The 18,990-nt window shown below is 40.1% G+C and overlaps 1 long non-coding RNA gene across 1 annotated transcript in view; it reads left to right on the top strand.

The window, feature by feature from the left end:
• Nucleotides 1-18,285, top strand: part of LOC125009706 — a 42,329-nt gene extending 24,044 nt beyond the window's left edge. Inside the window, exon 3 of the long non-coding RNA XR_007112973.1 lies at nt 18,216-18,285. This is a non-coding gene — a long non-coding RNA (uncharacterized LOC125009706). The remainder of the gene's footprint in view (nt 1-18,215) is intronic.
• The last annotated feature ends 705 nt before the right edge of the window (nt 18,286-18,990 follow it).

Raw genomic sequence — 18,990 nt, 5'->3', positions numbered from 1 at the left:
CATATATACTGATCACCATTCAGACTCTAATCCAGCTCACCTCAGACCATCCGAGTTGGGTTTATGTCACAGATTCACGATTGTGGAAGCCAGGTCACTGACTGCTCTTTCAGAGTCCTTGAGATTTTCCAGATTGAAGGGGATTCACGTAAAGTAATGGTGGACAATGGACTCCTTACTTAGACAAGTTGCTCTTCCAATAATATTGATCAGTGCATTCAAATAGGGCGGTTTATCCATACATCATGACTTAGTAGTCTTAGGTACATTAAGAAAACATGAACTTCCACCAATTAACATTTGATAACCTTTGCATCTCGTGAGGCTGGTCAAAAGGAGAAGGCGCAAATGTTTGCAAAGCTGTTATTAAAGCTGGCAATAGTCATTTTTAAGGAATCTTCAAACACATTGTGCTTACGCTATTGTTGTTGTTGTGTTGAGTGACAGAAGTTTGTTGTGACTTTTTCTGGATCTAGCAGTGTAGAATGACGTGGAAATGCATTGAGTCGCAGGGATTGTTTCTTAACCTTTATGTACTGTTGGTGGCAAAAACAGCCATGAGGGGTTTCTTTTTCCTTATAACTTCCACTGTATATATATTTTTTTACATAAATCTTGAAAATATGAATTCAACATTTTCAATAGGTCAGTAATGCACTGTGGGCCCTTTTTGTGTCTGAAAACTGCCAATAATTTTGACTGCTATAAAAATGTATAAATATTTGTTCATTTTTTTTTTTTTTTTTACTTAAATCTGTTAGTCAACCTCAATACTGATCAGAACTACTAAATCTTAAAAAAAATCCCAAATTTCTACCCTTTAAATGCCTTTTTTACCAAAAAAAAAAAGAAAGAAAAAAGTTGAAAAACAACTGAGATTTTTTACCTGTTCTCACAGTCCATGAAGTGTCAGAGATTAGCATTGATTTTAAAGAATATTTAATTTTTGTGCAGCGTCAGATTTTCATTAAGACTCCCTCTCATGCTGTTCGTGGCTGTTTTTGCCCCATTGACCCCCATTATGACTACATTTTTTTGAAATTACACTAAAAAACAGTGCATTTAAAGGCTTAAAATTTTGAATATTTTTTTTTTTTTAGCTTTGATCAGCACTGAGGTTGATTAACAGATTTAAGCAAAAAGAACAATTTTACAGCATTCAAATTTAGTGGCTGTTTTCAGCCACAAACATGATGTTTTTGTGTTAAGTGAGACATATGCCACAGTCAATTTACTGACTGTAAACTGTGGTTAATTCCAATTTTGGCTATATTTTCACCCTTTCACTTAATATTTCTGTACGTGTATTGGGACAAGCAGCTTCAGTTAATTTCGGATGTTTTTGCGCATTCATCATCACCTCAAGCTGGGAAGATATGTTGAAATGTGTCGGCTTCCACTCAGTTCATTACATTCACTTCATCTGCGATTGTGCCTGCTCTGTAATTTGCCTCATATTCAGTCTCAACACATCAGCAACATTCTGAAAGTTCTGAATAATTTCTGCAAATTAATCTTGAATCAGCGTGTGTTCCTATCACCCACTTTATGTGCATGCATGTTTATGTAAGAGGATGTGGAAAAGATTGCATAATTGTGCACCAGCATTGTTGTGGAACATTTTCCACCTCAGCTCACTGTGATATTTTGCTTTTTGGTTGTAGAATATCTGGAGTTTCCTTGTAGGCTACATTAGTGACAGAGCATGGGTCATGTTATATGGCATACTGGAAAGTTAACAGTATATAAACTATAGCCTCCCCCATATGTTTCCATGTCATGTACACTCTCACTGAAACATTGTCTTCATTGTGATAAGTGATTGAGTCAGTGACAGTATGTTAGTTAACCATAGAGGTTGCTCAGTTCACTTGTATTTGTTCGCAGCTGTGTTTATGTAGTGTGGAAACTATAATGAATATGTAAATGAGCTGTTCCACATTCATTACCACCAATTACTCTCTCACTAGGTGGTAATTAGTATTGATGATGAGATGTCACCCTTTGCAATCACCTTGTGTTTTTGGAGAGAGATGAAATTACTTGAAGTGGACTATGAGGTAATATTGCTATGTTAGTGTCCATGCTGTTTGCAATGTACTAGAAATGCTGGCCTAATGCAGAGTTTCTCCTCTTCTTGTTCCCTGATCCACTGCAGTTTATCCGGTCGTTGACTTTTCAGGGTGCTTGGGTTTTCCACACAGTAGCAAGCCAACAAGTCAGGTGCCTCCGGCAGTGGTGTCATATTGGCTCATAGTGAACCTCTCCTCGTTGCATTGTGTCTCGCAGATGTTCATTTGGACTGAGATCTGATGACTTGGCAGGCCAGTCATTAAACTGACATTACATAATGTTCACTGGACTGTTCCTGGACAATCTCATCTCTGAGGAATTTATCAAGAATTCAGCGGACAACCATTCAAAGAAAAATATTTTTCCTACCTATTTACAAACTAATGGCAAGTGAAAAGAGTATCAGTCTTAAAAGATACAGTATAACCCTTAGGGGTTGCATTTTTGGCAAAATGGTATGTATTTGTTTTTCTTTGTTTGTTTTTTTGCCTTTTTAATGTAGAAATCCTCTAATCTGTGATTACGGTCTTTATACTAAATAAGGCTAAACACAACCCAAGCTTACTTTGAAGAGGGTGCACGGAGTAATTCAATCAGGACAGAGCTCACTGGAACTTTTCCCCTAGCATCTTCACTTTGCCAACTTATCATGCAGTCAAGACATTATACGCTAGACTGGAGAGTGCCCTACTGCCAGTGAAGCCTTGAAGTGTCGCACTGATCTCTGTAGTCAGTGAAATGGCTTAATTTACAAGGTATTAGATATAGAATTTCAGATAAATAACTAATGTGGCCAGTGTTGCAAGTTGTACCTGCAGGTTGTTTTGCTATTCAGTAGTATATTCTGTCTTTGGATTCTATTTGTTTGTTTCTTACCTTGCAGTATTTCCCAAAGGTTGGGCATGTCTGGACAAGTTGTTGAAAATGTATTATTCTGCTTCTCAATTTGCTTGGGTTTGTCTGTGTGGTTTTTAATGGATACATCATTGTGCTCTCTTTCAATGCCCTTGTGATTGGTATTGTCGGGTAAGGACTCAGTTTTGTACTATTGCTCACTGCTAGGGATACTGCACTGCTTGTGTTGGCCATCTGAAATCTAAACACTACCAAAGTCCACTGAAAAATTGTGATATAGACTGAAATATGTGACTAAGCAGATATCTCTTGAAATTCATCTCACTTTGCTGAACTAAATGTATTCCCCTTTAATAGTGCTGCTTTGAAACCACTAAAGTGTGGAATAAGATAAAGCTTTAGGGCTGACATTCTCGAGCTGCCTACACTCTGCAGCTCTCTAGTGCTCCACGATTCCTGAGGGACTGAGAAGGAGTTCAGTTTTAGAGAGAAAGAAATACGAATAATTAGAGATGGGGAAGCAGAGAAACATGAAAAAGCGATTGGGGGGCAGTTAAAGATGTGAAGAAATGCAGAGTGATAAAGCACAAAAATAAGAGGCAAGAGAAAGAGAGAGGCGTTAACCATGATTGTTTAGAGTCTAAAATAGCATGAGTTGATGTTCTGCACCTATGCGTGAGATTCAGCACAGTAATGAAGGATGCTTTGCATTTGCATCACAAGTCTCTCGGCAACCACAGTTCATACCACCATGAAAGTCAGGTCTAATAGGTTGTTTAACAAATAAACTGTCAGAAATGACACTTGAGCCTAATTGGTTTGCCATTAGAACGGAAAAGAAAAAGCCAAACATATCCTTGTCTGTGCTTTGACTAAGGAGATGTTATTTTTTACCGAGCTGAGTTAAATGAGCAAGGCTGGAAAGAACTACCATTGGAAATATTAGAAAGATCAGATGTACCTTCATTAATTGATGTCTAGCAGGCCAGTAATGTTTTAATGAATGTAAATAGTAAAATAAGATAGCAATGGAGTAGTCTTGTATGATTTATATGAGACCGAAGGATTTGAGGTAAGTCCAAATTAATAATATAATAAATTAAAGCAAAATGCTAAAATTTCAAAAAATTCCAGGTTTGGTCAGCTTTAACGTGAAAGCCTAGGATGCTCTGTAGTTTAGGGGCCCCAACATAAAAGACTTTATTGTCTGTTTTTGAACCTGAATCAAGGGATGTAGAAGCTGGGACAAGTAAAGTGGTGCCCAGCCACTGCGGCTCTTAAAGACCAATAGTACAATTTTAAACTGGATCCAAAAAAAAGGCCAGTGCAGGTGTGATGTGATCACGGCATTTTTTTCCTGCTGCATTTTTAAAAAGCCTGCAGGCGAAATATTGACGATTGGTCAAGCCCAACATACAAAGAATTATAGTATTCTAAACGGGAGGTAATGCAGGCATCAATATAGTGTACTGTCCAAATAAAATACTTTTTAGATATATTTGTAGATCATCTGCAAAACAATGAAACATTGGAAGGAGATGTTTTGCTTTTTAAAAATGTAACTCTCCAGGAAAGCATGTATAATGAGAGAAGGTTGAGGTACTCCACTCCTAAGAGGGGGTGCAGTTGGAGAGTTTTAGTCTAGGTGGACAGAGAAATTCCTGTCTGATAAATAAGACAGGAATCATTTACCTCTAAACAGAGACGTGACGTAAAAATGTTATAATCTTAAGTGTGGAACACAAGAGTCTGGTCCAAGAGAAGCAGGAGAGCAGATTTATGTAAATCCACAGTTAAAAGCGCACCATTAAAAACTCTTAAAAGGGCTGTTTATGTGCTATGACAAGATTTAAAAGCAGACTGGAGCTTCTCAGAAAATACCATACAAGCCAAAATATAAATGCAATTGGTCATAAACTACTTTTTCTAATACCTTTGAAATGGGACATTTAAAGAATAAACATGCCATGTCTATGGGGGTAGGATGGAGGGAACAACACATTTCCAGAATATATGAATACGACATGCTGATAATTTCCCTAAATCTGTTCCTGCCTGGTCATATGGGGTGAAAATGAGAGTAAGGCTGCCTTTTCCTTGGATTTCTTTTAGCTGGGTTGAGAGCTACAATTAGAATCTGTTAAACCCTCACATTTCTCCCATTCTGCGGCATGCTTTTTTCCCCCAGAAATGCTGCAACAGGTTTGTGGTGCAGTTACTTTCAATTTTAATAACCCTTTTACAAATCAGTAAATTAACATGACTGCCTCTATCTGGTATACCGACATCGGTTGCCATACTTGCTGTTACACAAGCCTGTTGTGGACTTCCAAAACTCTGATGTGCTTGTGACTCAGTAAAAACTGTGCCTATATCTCTACAGGTATGTAACTGGCATTTGGGTGACTACGTTATTTTACGATGTTCCGTACACACAAGGCATTTATTTTAGCCTGAATTTCTTCATATCAGAGTATAAGATACTTGATGCATAAAAAGGCAGCTGTAACTTAACCAGAAATTGTTTTGGCCATATGATAACTGCATATTGCAATAATTCATATCTCAAGTGAACAAAGTGATAATTGATGAATGAAGTATATCCTAGAAGGCTTTTTAATGCACCATGTCAAAACTAGATTTAGCCAGCACTGCAGACTCAGGAGGCCGCCAGGCACTGTGATGGTAACCATGGATATCTATTTGGAAGGAAAGAGATTATTAGACACTAAGAGGATTGGCTGTTGAGAGGTATAATGTGGGACAAGCCTTTCTCTCTCAGGGGACTAGATAGTGCATAGGGAGATGATCAATGGTAGAAGTAGAGATAGCAGCATTGTTTAGAGTGAGATTAAACAGATTAACACCAGTGGCTGCTTCCTCCAAGGCGGCTGTTAGGCCTTATTAAACCCAAAACACTAAAGCATCTCTTGGTTCAGCGAGGGGCTTTCTTTAGATATGAGCTCCCAATTCTCTTAAGGCTTTTCTGCTTTCTTTCTTTCTTTTTTTTTTTAAGTCTGTGAAAATGTTCACCTGAGGCAGCTGTTCAGCTTTTTAGTTGTCTGACCCCCTTTAAGCCCACATTTAGCCAAGCTTACATTCCTCAGTGGAGTAACAAATCCTGTGGAGCATTTTTAAAGTTAAGAGGGGGAAGGAGGTGGTTGGGACACTGTCTAAAAATAATGTTTGCCAGCTGAAACTGCCCATTTAACAACGCCTTTAAAAGTACTTCAGAGAAAATTTAAAGTAGGAGCAGGTGGTTCCCGCCCCACTGAATTGTATGTGGTTATCAGTTATCCGTTCATTGATAGAAAAGGTGGGTTTGTTTGTGAGGTTTTATTGTACATGCGTCAAGGATGTTTTATCCCTGCCTGAGTCCGCCGATAGCCATCGGTACCCTCATGAGCCTGTCGATGTCGCTGCCTTACCTCTGGGGTTATCTGACAGACACACATACTAACGCAAGCAATGGGAACGCACAAGCAGCAGAAGCAAGCGGGAATGGTGGCTGATTTACTTACTATTCCATACATCAACTGATATGAACTCACTGGCCACTTTAGGAGGTACACCTTGCTAGTAAAAGGTTGGACCCCCATTTGCCTTCAGGACTGCATTTCTGATTCTTTGTGGCATACTTTCAACAAGATGTTGGAAACATTTCTCTGAGATTTTGGTCCGTAGTCGCTGTAGATTTGTTGGCTGCACATCCATGATGCAAATCTCCCATTCCACCACATCCCAAAGGTGCTCTATTGGAGTGGCACCCTGTGTGGTCTTCTGCTGCCGTAGCCCATCTTCTTCAAGATTCAACGTGTTGTGCGTTCACAGATGGTATTCTGCATTCCTCGGTTGTAACAACCAGTTACAGACCAACCAGTCTGCTAATTCTCCTCTTTTTCGGACCATTCTCTGTAAACTCTAGAGATGGTTGTGCGTGAAAATTCTAGTAGATCAGCCACTTCTGAAATACTCCTGTACGCCTGTCTGGTACCAACAACCATACCACATTCAAAGTCACTTAAATCCCTTAAAACTTACTTCTTTCAGTCCAAGCATTTGTTGTTTGTTGCCTCTCCAGATCCTCCCGTTTTTTGTCACTCCACCATATGCCATCAGTGATTGCCGCCCCACTCCAATCATCTGATTGTGCTCCTCTCTGCACATATGTATATGTGCCAGACATATAAAATCCCCTCTCATCCCCTGGTCTTAGTTTGCTCCTTCAAACTCGACCCCTTTAACAGAAGCCTGGAAGCTTAAGGGCCCTGCATCGTATCTGGCCATCTTCTGGACAGAGACTTTAGATGTTCTTCCAAAGTTCTTCTAGATGTTCTGATAGACAGGTCTCAGTCTATCACTGTGACCCTCTTCTGCTGTTTGTTCACCCTATGTCTTGTTGGCTACCCATGACTGTATTGCTCAATACTCTTATTAGATGATGTAAACATAAACTTCTCTTAAAACTTGGTTTGCAGGTAGGTTTTGTTTTTTAAGCAGGGTGAAGTCTAAAGTTAAGATCAATACCATTTCTAAACAGAGGAACATAGGGCAAGGTGTGGCCCACTGTCAACTTGCTTTGATCATACTGAAAGCATTAATCCTTTTCAGAGAGAGACTTTATTGAAGAGATGCAAAACAACTATAACTACTAAGACTTTAAGACTATAATGCCATACATTAGAGATACCTTAATAATGAGGTATTGGTTGCTGATTGTGAATCACTACCAAATAGTTGGGGGGCCTTTCGTCATTTCAAGAGGGGCCAGCTACATGCATCTTCTGGACTACAAACAATCTGAAAGACTATGATTGATAAAGACATTATATAGGAGATCAGCTCAAATAATTTAGTTTTAGGGGACAGCACTTCAAAACCCATTACCATGAAGTGGTTGTATATATTCTGATGTGAAATAGCAGCTACTCTATCACCTCTTACATTTTTATGATGGGACTTCCTTTCATAATCTCAGCTCTGCTCTAATGTGTTGCCCTAATCAGCCTTAAATTGTCATCTTGGTTTGATTTAACTCAGCCATAATGAGAAATCTGCCTTTAGAATGACAGTAGCCATCCATTTATCCTTTCCATCTCTCTTTACATGGCCTCTCAACACCTCCCCCAGACTGTCCAAATTGGAGTTGGAAGAGACAGCGAGGCTGGATTGTGTAATGACAAAAAAATATATATATTTTTTTTCCTGGACAGATTATTGGGTTTTTCATCATTCATATTGTAGGCTTATGAAAGAGTAGGAAGATTATTTGAAAGGTTTCATTCAAAGGGTTCTTTGCGATAGATCACTAATGGGGTTTGGTAAAATATATTTATGAGTTTTGTGACCGTGTTGACTCGATGAAAGTACAGAGTGAGGGCAAAGTCTAAATGGATCATTTTCACAGGGAAAAGGTCCTTTGTGCTTGCCAAGCATCACTCAATCTCCATTTCCCTCATGCCTGCAAGTGATTATAAAAGAATGAGCAGACCTATTTCCATTTGGGCTTTGTTTGGCTGGTGACATGTTTGTTAGCCTTTTGTTGTGTTTAATGGGAATATGCCACATAATATTGGAGGAAAATAGTGCCTCTGATGTCGATTGTGTTTCCAGCATCACAATGTATAACTTTTACAATACATCTTCCGACACTTCTCTTTAGGTAACAATGTAGTGATTTGGCTTGGATGGCCGCCCAGCAGGGATATCTGCATCTGTATCTTATTTAAGCATTTCTGCACGTATTATAGCAATACTTATTTTCATGATTTTTCTCCACATTAGGCACACAAAGCTAGATGACTGATTGATGCAAATGCAAAACATGGTGCATCATGTTTTTGGATGCTTCCATTTATTTTACCTCCCGTCCTTATATCTTGTTATGGTACATATGCGACACAGTTGAACTTTGTTAATGCTCCACCTTGTCTCTACTTGTGACTTTCATGGACAGGATTTAAATATGCAGAAGTAGTGAGGAAGGACCTGGACTAGTGATCAGTGTTTGCTCTCGACATCTTCTGGGCCCCCAGTTCTCACTGGAGCATCATGCAACTGAGTGAAATGTGACTGGAATGCAGATTGGCACCTTGGAATCTAAGGCCATGGTGCCCGGATGCTCCCTCCAGGTTAATGGCCAGAGTCTCATGGGTGGAGGTGTTTCTGTATCTCATAATCTTGGCCATGAATGATGGAAAAAGGGGCCGTGAGATTGACCGTAGATTGAGTGAAGCCTGCACCAGGCCTTAGTCGTAAATAGGATGCTGGCCTGTAAGACCGAGTTCTCGATTTACCAGTAGGTCTATGTCCCTCCTCTAACATTGGTCATGAACTTTGTACAATGACTAATCGATCACCAATACAAACAGCAGGGATCAGACTTCTCTGCATGGTGGCAGTGCTCACTCTGCAAGCCCTGGTGAGAAGTTTCCAACTAAGACCCAGGATAGCTCTGGTGCTACTCCCCGTTGGGAAGAGCCAGTTGAAGTGTTTTGGGGACTTAACAAGGATGACCTCTGGCCATTGAAATCAGGGTCGCAAATGCCAGTGGAATGGTGGGGTGGAGGCCTCAGAGCTGACAAAGGATCATCTTCCAGCTTGCCCGAGATCAGCCATAGTCTCATTCAGAATTAGTTTTTTTTTCATTTGGAAAACATCAGCACTTTCAGACATTTTCCTTTTATATTCACACATTACTTGCAGCCATTTCTTCTCTCTTCTCCCATTTTTAAAGAGCCGATATATCGACACACGTATTTCAAAGTTAATGTTAATAATGTTAAGACCAATCCAAAAATCAGTGACAAGATCTGAACGCACATGCAGCTTTTAAACGTGATGAAAACAGGAGTACAAGATAAAGGTGGGCCATGCTATAATAAACTGGTTGTAGATGAAAATATGTAGTAAATCCAGCATTTAGTTTGTTGATACACTGTGTCTCTGTGAGCCAACCAGTTAATTGATTTAATGCTAATAATTTAATGTGAATCATTTATCTATATTTACCTCTGCAGGTGTGTAGTTCTAGAGTAGAGTGTGCATCTGTGGCATGTATTCTATATTTGGCTGCTCGCAAAAAAGGGACTGTAATACTCAACAACATTTTTACTCAGCGGGTTCCAGCTGTGTCCATTTGGATAGATCATAATTTGAATGATTAAAATGCATAAGAGAAATGAGGAGCAATTAGACGAATGCATTGCAAATTTGTTGTGGTGCCTGGTTCAACAACTGGAGCCCCTTACTGTCCAGTGAGCAGGATCTGCAGTCTGGTTTGGTTTAAATGGTTCTCCTACTTCCTGTTCTATTTTAAATTCTTAGCTCTCCTCTTATTTCAGCTGTCTTCACTTCCTCCTATGTCACCAGCTGATTACCTGCCCCTCCCTAATGTGCCACACCTGTGTTTCATTTCCTACCTCCTCTTGTCTTCCTTTCACCACGGTTCCAGATTACCTTTCTCCTGCTCAGTGTTCTCTCAGTGAATCTCTTGGTTTGACCTTGTCTGTTTTTGACCACAGTTTTGTTGGCCCCCTTTGTGAGTTGTTTGCTTTGCTGACTGATGATCCATGTACCGAAACAGTTGTTTGGATTGGGCACTTTTTGAGCTGATTGTCCCTCTCCGAGATTGTGCATGTGAGTTCAGCCTTTTGAACCTTTTACACACATTTCAGGACTGAGGCAATGGCAAACAAGACATTAAAATGAAACATAAAGAAAAATGGTGAGAATAAAATCTACATAAAATGAGTAATTAACAATGGAGTAACTATAGAATGACTATAAAAGCTTTTGAAAACAGACTTTGTCAGCCTTCAGGCGCAGCATATGATACAAACTAGGAAACAGATTAATTTAAGCTGTCAATTAAGTAATCTGTGCAGAAGGTGGCTGTTTAAATCTGCTTCTATCGTACACAAAACAACAAGCTAATTTCCCCCTCATCCTATTTGAATAGGTCAAATGGGGAGAAAAAGGTTCCATTTGTCTGATTTCGTAGAGGCTTATACACTGACCCACCCTTCCCCTCTTTCACGTTCCTGCATAGTTTCGTCTGCGATGTGATAGAGTTCATGTGAACATGCCTCTGAATAAATTTATTGTTATTTATGGACATTATCAAAAAAAAAAAACATCACGCAGCGCCAGCGAAAAGTAAATAAACCTCTCTAGATTAAGAATTGGCATTTTTATGCACATGGCACATGGGATCAGTCAGACTAATGGTCAGTGACGCTGTGTATTTTTACTACCCATTATATAGATAAACTGTAATAGGATTTCAAGCTCATCTGGCGTATTATATGTACGTACACACCACACATATACATACACACTCGTTTAATCAGTGAATTCTTTTTAAGCTAATCTTTGAGTGTCTAACATGATCTGTTTGGCACACATGCTTTCTCCATTTTTAGGCTGATCTCTGAGCAAACCCGTCCGTGTTTTCTAAAAAAAAAAAACTTGTTACCTGATAGACTTTATAACTATTTTATATCTAATTAATTTGAAATGTTACTGTTAATATACTAAACCAGCCCCAAGACGGTGTTGATCTGCCTATCTGTCACCTCAGCTATCTTCACTGAACGATGTATCTCGCAGACTTCGGAGTCAAACTTTAAAATGACAATGCAGCAGTCACCCAAAAGTATTTTTTGAAAAATATGTTGCTGCAAAACTACAATACTTTACCAGTTTACTTAGTATAACATTTAAAAATAAACCACAAAGTCCATGTTTTGAAGTAGAGCAGAAAGCCGGTATATTAGTTACCCAATTGCCCCAAGGAACAAAGCACCTCTCGAACAGACTTCAATAAACACAAATTTGCCTCGACCACAACACTGCAGTCTTATTAGTTTATCTCTTCCATGTTTCATTGAAGTAGTTTAAACACTGCGGCCTCTGTTTGGCGTAGTCTTCATACACTTCACAGTGGCGCTCTGATTGATAATGTGTCTTGCCTTTATGGTTCCCTCAAGCTAGTGAGGATATTTGTTTGGAGGATGGGGTGCTATGGCCGCTTCACCTTTGACAGAAAGATTGCTTTTCAGGAGAAGGACAATTAGAAGGCATTAAAAAGCCGGTAAAGAAGGCACAGGAATCCTGATGCATCACTTGTAATATCGGCAATCAAGGTTCCTCACAAAATATTTAATTCAAGTTATTTCAAATCTTTATCAAAGCTCAGACCTGTTCAGGTTTAATCTTTTCAATTTTAGAGGTGGCACATAAGACCTTGGAAGGATGTGACTGCAAACCTAGGCATTAATTGTGTGCAGTATAAATTCTGCAATATTATATTGAAGGAAGAGTTTGTTTTGACAGGGGAAACAAAATAGGGTTCTTCTTTGACTTATTTAGTGATTGCAGCAGTTTATCATCACATATGCATTAAAATAACAGAAGTTTTCCAATTATGTTCTCAAAAATGTCAGATATGTTGGCGGTACAGGTCGCAGCTGTGACTGAGTAGGTAGAATGGGTTGTCCGCGAACAAGGGGGTTCAATGATACATGGACCACATGGCCAAGTGTCCATTAGCACAAAAGCTGCATGTTGTGAACATGTGTATAGGTTCAGAAAAGTAGAATATCGTGTAGGGCTGGACAATTATGGGAAAAAAACTCAACTCTAAATATAACTTTTTATAGCATAAATGTCACAGCCTCCGTTACCTCACACTGTCGCTGGGAGCCGGTTGGATATGGAGTGGCATTGTAAAGAGTGTCCTCAATGGAGGTTGCGGTGGCTGAAGTTGACGCGCTTTTTTTGGGTCTTTTGCTCCTTCAATATTTTGTCTTAGACCACTTTATGGCAGAACTTTAAATGTTTAAATAAGTTTGTCGTGTTGCTTTGGGCTGCAGACACGACGGCAACAATCTCCTTCTGCTCCACGTCTGACAGTTTGAATCCAAAATGATCGTGAGAAGCCAAAATCGAAATTGTGATCAAAATTTGATTAATCGTCCAGCCCTAATATTGTGGTGCGATATGCTCTGTTGCTGGTTCAGGCAATTTCTTTCAGTTGAAGATCCTAAGGTAGCACAAGCGTCTGGTTTTCTCTCGTATTTGAATTGACCACAGTGACACAACAGTGACACAAAAGTGACAGGTCTGATGAGGGAATGCGTATCATTTATACGGTGAAGATAGTTGGCATTTGTGATTCAAAGTTAAATTTCCAAAGGGGAAAAACTGTAAAACTGATGTCTTTTTGGTCTTTAACATCCAGACTGAAGTGATACTTCTGTCCAAATAATATTTTACTTTTTTAGGACGGCCATTAGGTTTGCTGTTATTGTCGCTTGGTTGCTTGGAAAATTGATGATTTATCAACCTTTGAATTCACCCGAACGAGTTGTCCTGATGCCATTTTTCCCCCATTCATACACGTATCCATCTCTCTTGCTTCTTGTCCACAAAAGACCATAATTGTGTTTCCTTTGAGCTGAGGCACCATTAGCAGCACAGTGTTTCAAGGCTGTTTACTCAGGTCTTCCTTACGAGCAGCCATATGTTTACAGCATTTTGCTTTGATGCCTCATTCTGGCTTATTCTCCTTTGCAACTTAACACATTTCCCTTCCTCTTTCATGCATTTTCCTTGCCATAATGCATTTATTTTCCTTGGGCAGGCTGAGGCATGAGCTGTTTGAGCTCCACTTATTGATTGTTGTGGGGAATTTGATGCCCCGAGACTTGCTGTTCTCCTCTTCTCTTCTTTCCTCTCTCCTCCACCCTGGGGGAATTTTAAATGGAAACACATTACTATGAATCACGCAGCAGGGAGCTCCATGATTGATAGCATTGCTTACCATTTACTAGTCACTGTCTGGAGATAAGCCCTGAATTTATGGAGTATTGGAAATCCTTGCCACGGCTACATGTGGATTAAAGTGAGGAACAGCTCCTCCCTTACTGCTACTGGAGTCACCCGGTTAACCACTTAAGTGAAAGGCCAGGAGCCCATTTTATTGTTTCTTAATATTAATATATATATATTTTCTGGACTGTTACCATAACCATGGACATACACACACAACCCCTTCTAAATAAAGCACAAATCATATGCTGACAAGCCCTGGTGAATCTGCCCACCTTAGAAATCACAGATTTAAATCAGTTAAATGGACTGGGGCCACACACTGGTGTGTACTTCAAATGCAATGGCAATGTGCCAACCTCTATTCAGGCGTCATGTTATATGCTTAAAATGTTTATACCCAGGTTCACAACTAACTCATACATTGTTTTTCTGTTGTCTGAGTAATGCACGTCTGATGGAAGAGACTCAACCTATATAAATGCAGATATATTCTATCTACACATTCAGTGTAACGGCTCGCTTAGAGGTCACTCTGTATTTGCACATTTTCAATGCATAACTAATAGAAAGTTTACAGATCACAGTTCTTATGCGTCAGATCAGTATTCCTTTGTTTCAGAAACTGTCCGCGGACCTTTCCGCCTTAGAAACGGATTTTAGATTTTCAACATCAGATGGAGACCGCGTTTGGACGTTTCGACTGCTTGCAGCTTTGAGTTTCGTGACCTCGGTTATAACTTGCAGACCTAAGTTCTTCTACTTCAGCAGCAGTATGGAGGCCTTTATCTTTAGTTCTCCAGAGCCTTCATAGAAATCTCTTTTTTTTTCTTTACACACAGCCCTGTTTTGTACTATAAAGGCACATTGCGGACCACAGATTTGACGCTTTAGAAAAGCAACCTACGCATTGCTTTAAAGAGAGTTCATAGAGATTTTTCATAGCAGCAGCAGGTTAAAGACCAAAGAATATAATCCCCAGTTGAAAGGTCGTGTTTTTTTCTTTCCATGGATCCAAATTACAGATCTGTCCTTATTGATTGTACATGCAGTTTATGGTCTTGCCGTCTTTTCCAAAGGTACAGTTTTGTATATATACACGTACATCTACCTCACACTGTTGACTGACCTCAAGTCATTTTCATTCTTTGGATCATACAAAACCAGATTACAAGTCCAGAGAAATCTGTAACACATATAAGGATTAATTTAGTAGGGCTCTTGTTTATCCAAAAGGTTGTGTGAATTTTTGCTAGAATTAGTCTGCATTAAGAGGAGCTGGGGTGTGTGGATGGGCCAGCAAAACATTTTGTATAAATGACACCAGAAGTGGTTGTGGTAAGGATAGTAGTTCATACCTTCATTGTGATTACACAGCTGCACCCTGAACCACGATGCCATGTACAGACGTAATCTGGAATTATAAAAACATAAATGTCTTGTCAAAAGCAGCTCAAGATACTTCTACTGCCTTCTTCTTACTCCTCAAATACATTCTTATTTAAATCTACTGTATCTCCGAAGGAGCTTTTTTTTTTTTTTTCTCTTAAGATTGTCTGACAGTATTTTCTAACCTCAAAACACCTCTCCGGCTTCCAACGCATTATTCTTTCCCCTCAGTGGTTTAAAATCAGCTTGCAGATCTCGGTTTCTATGCTTAAGGTTTTACCGATTCTGATGTTTGAGTCTGATTTACAGAAAATGTTTGTCAGATTTCACACTTCAGCAGGTTGCACAGCCAGACTCGCTGTGCCTACTATTGCATTTTTTTTTTTTTTAAATATATATGTTTTTTGACTGTCATGTTGGGCAGGTTGCCAGAAAGATGACTGATCAGAGTCTCGCCGCTGCTGTTCCCCGAGTCGTCTAAGCGGTTTTATCATATTAATTTCCTGCCACACTGTGACCGAACAGTTGATCCGCACACGCACATACGCACACACACACTGATATTCAACAAGTCGTTTTACATCTACACTGTGCCAGCGCATCACACGCGGGGGCCGTTTCGGTGAACCCCATTATGGGACATGACTTAATTCTCCTTGACATAAAGCCAATTCAGGGAGTGATTGTTTCACAGGTTCATCCTCTCTCCCCACGCAGCGGGGGAAGGGACGGGGGAGGGAGGGAGGGTAGTGGTGGTGAGGAGGTGGGTCGTGTAAGGCGTTGAAAGGCCACAGCTGAGGGGGAAATAACTGTCAGACCATGTGGGGAGAGGGAGAGGACGCGGCATAGCCCATCACTTGCGCTCCCTGAGAGACTTATTACAGGAGCCGGCTCGGGCGAGAGCTGGTAATTAATTTGGATAGAGCTGATATTGGTTTTGATGCACCAGAGACTGACAACACTGGCTGTCTGGTGCGTGTGCTTGTTCTCATGGCACCATGCGTGTGTCTGTATAAAACCAGGAGAGGGGTGAAGGGGAAGAAGATGACGGGGCTTGACCCGAGTACAAAGGAACAGGAATGACAGAAGTGCCATAGCTCTAGCTCGCAGCTATGCCAGAACTCCCCAACAAAGATAGTCCATCGCAATGCATATTTATGCCTGCACTCTAGTCCCTGCCCTCCCTGCTCCTTCGGAACTCATATTCTCATCTCTCATCTCTCCCCTCTTTCTCTCACACCTATCCATCTCTGCAGTCATCTCCCTCCCTCTCGTGTACTTGTTCCTTTCTTCCTCTGCCACGAGTGCGTGTCATCCTCGGCTGTATTTATTCATTTCTTTATTTATTTATTTTAAATAATGAAACTGTTCTCGGCGTGGCAAATTATTAATGTCACAGAATAGAAATGGGCTTGTTTTCCACCCGTCCGCTCATTCAGAAAGCTCCCAGACTGCACGACAGTGGCACAATTACAGCGCTAAGCAGTCGCAGAGATTGAAAGGAGCACGGAGTTTGCGCTGTCGCTCATGCAAATCCGCCGTTGGGTCATGACTGAGGACAAATTCAAGATTGCTTTGTAATGACTGAAGAGAAATGAGAAAATAAATTGGGGAAGACAATATGATAAATGGATTTATAATATTATCTGCTGTTACTTAGGTGTTTTATGACGTCTTGGATGTAGCCGTCTCAGAAAATCTTTAATCGTTCTCCGGTTGCGGTGCTATGGTGCTTGTTTTACATTACAGCTGTATGTGTCAAGTTAACATTAATGTATTTGGATGCAAGTTCTCATATATTTATGAGTGTGACTACACTGGGCTGATAATCCAACACATTGTTATTCTATTAACACTGCAAGTCATTTGTAGCACTGTGCTGGACACTCCAGAGTAAAGATGGTGGTATCCCAAAGCTGAATTAGTCGACAAAGTTTCTATTTGTTTTATTGTTTGATAGGCAATAAATAAAGCAACACCTTTCTGGAACATTCAATAAAAACTTCATCCAATATTAAATTGGACTTTTTATGCAATAAAAATGAATAAATAAAATGAGGCTTGTTCTGTGTTGTACTAAAGTAACCCTTGGAATTACACATTGGTTTTAATGGAATAATTTCCTTTATCCATGAAAGGACATGAATGTTGATAAAACATTATCTTATAATATAGAGAGTAGACTCTAGGAACATAATCTATTGTCCACACCGATAATAACTGATAAAGTATATTCTAAATGAGAGATTGCAGAGAGGTACTCCGTTGCTTAGCTGCGACGCCTCTACGTTGACTTCCTGTTGGATCAGACTGGCTTTGAAAGGCATCGTGATGTCACAGTTGCACACATTAGGTTTTGGGTGAGCTCAAACATATTTTCCAATTTGAGCAGCCTGCCTAGGCTGTATTTGAGCTTGCGTCATCCTGTTAAGCAACACTTTTTTTTGTATGTTATCAACCCTATAAATAAAGTCCTGTGCAAATGCTCAGATTTTGGTTCTTCACAACCATTGTGGGCCTGATGAGTCATTCTCCACCGCACCAATTAAAACTCCTATTTCCAGTGCCAGCAGAACGAGGCATCCAGCAGAAAAAAATAGCATGTCAGTCTGGAATTGACTGTAGAACCGCAGCAAGTTGTTATTCCAGATGCTACGTTTATCTTCCAGAAGTGTGGGGTTGCTGCTTTTACCCTATGATGCCAAACATATTTGAATTTCTGCGACCTCTGCACACCCCACACAATCAAGAGTTACCTAAAAATCTGTTGCATGCTATTTGATAAATGCCCCCTGGTGGAGTTATCCATGCTCTGCAGTAAATAGAAGGCTCCTTTACTAAAGCAACCTACAGTGAATGTCTACTACCTCCTTTCTTGGTCCCTACTTGTGTGGAGGAGCATGTTAAATAATGGAGACCTGCAGCTCAGATTCAAAGGACAAAACACCTATTTAATGAAGTAGATGGATAAAGCCACTCATCAATATTTTACAGATCCCACATCTTCATAAGCATTCAAGTGGAGACTTGTTCATTCATTCATTTATTCTGTCACTCCCTTGCAGAGAAACACAGGACTTGGAGTTGTCTCCCAGCTTTCATCGAGGCAGAAGACAAGGAAACACCCAGGACAGGTCAGCAAACTCATCACACAGGTCACGTTCATGTTTTTGAAAGAAAAAAAATAAAAGAGAGACTTTCCTTTCTAAATTGATTGACCTGATTTTGACATGGCGAGTTCCAGTGAGAGCTTCCTTGAAAATTGTGCTGCTCAAAATTTAATTTCAGCCCAGTCTCACTCTCCCACTGTCTCATTCTTTTCTTTTATACACTGTGCATCTAAGACAGGGCCCATGGTAGCAGTGAAACTAGGTCCTGGGCCTCAAATAGCAGCCCATTGAATCCCAGGGGCCCACAGCCGAGGAAAGGCCAAGAGAAACAGACACACACACAGCAGGAGAGAATGAGATATAGAGGGCAAATTGTTTGACGAAAATTAATATTTGTCATTTGGTGGCGCGGACAATACCCTGTGGTCACAACAGGCATTGTTTGAATCCATTTCTTTTGAAGATATCACGGTGTACCTGCGTTTCCAGCAGAGTTGGGAGAATTTTGGCGTGTTTTCTTTGATGTACCGCAGGACTGCTGGCTATTCCCCAATTTGTTTCAGTTCTTTACCAAGACCTTATTATTCACCATGCTGTGTTGTGTCGAGTATGGTCGCTTTTATTATTGCGTGCGTGTGTGTGTTCGTGTTCGAGTGAGTTCTTTAATAACCTTGACAAGACAGACTAAACTGCCACAGAACTCATCATCCCACACTCTCTTCTCACTATG

This window comes from Mugil cephalus, chromosome 6 (assembly GCF_022458985.1).
Source record: "Mugil cephalus isolate CIBA_MC_2020 chromosome 6, CIBA_Mcephalus_1.1, whole genome shotgun sequence".
NCBI lineage: Eukaryota > Metazoa > Chordata > Actinopteri > Mugiliformes > Mugilidae > Mugil > Mugil cephalus.
The sequence above is the reverse complement of the archived record's forward strand: the minus strand, read 5'-3'. Positions and strand labels throughout refer to the sequence as shown.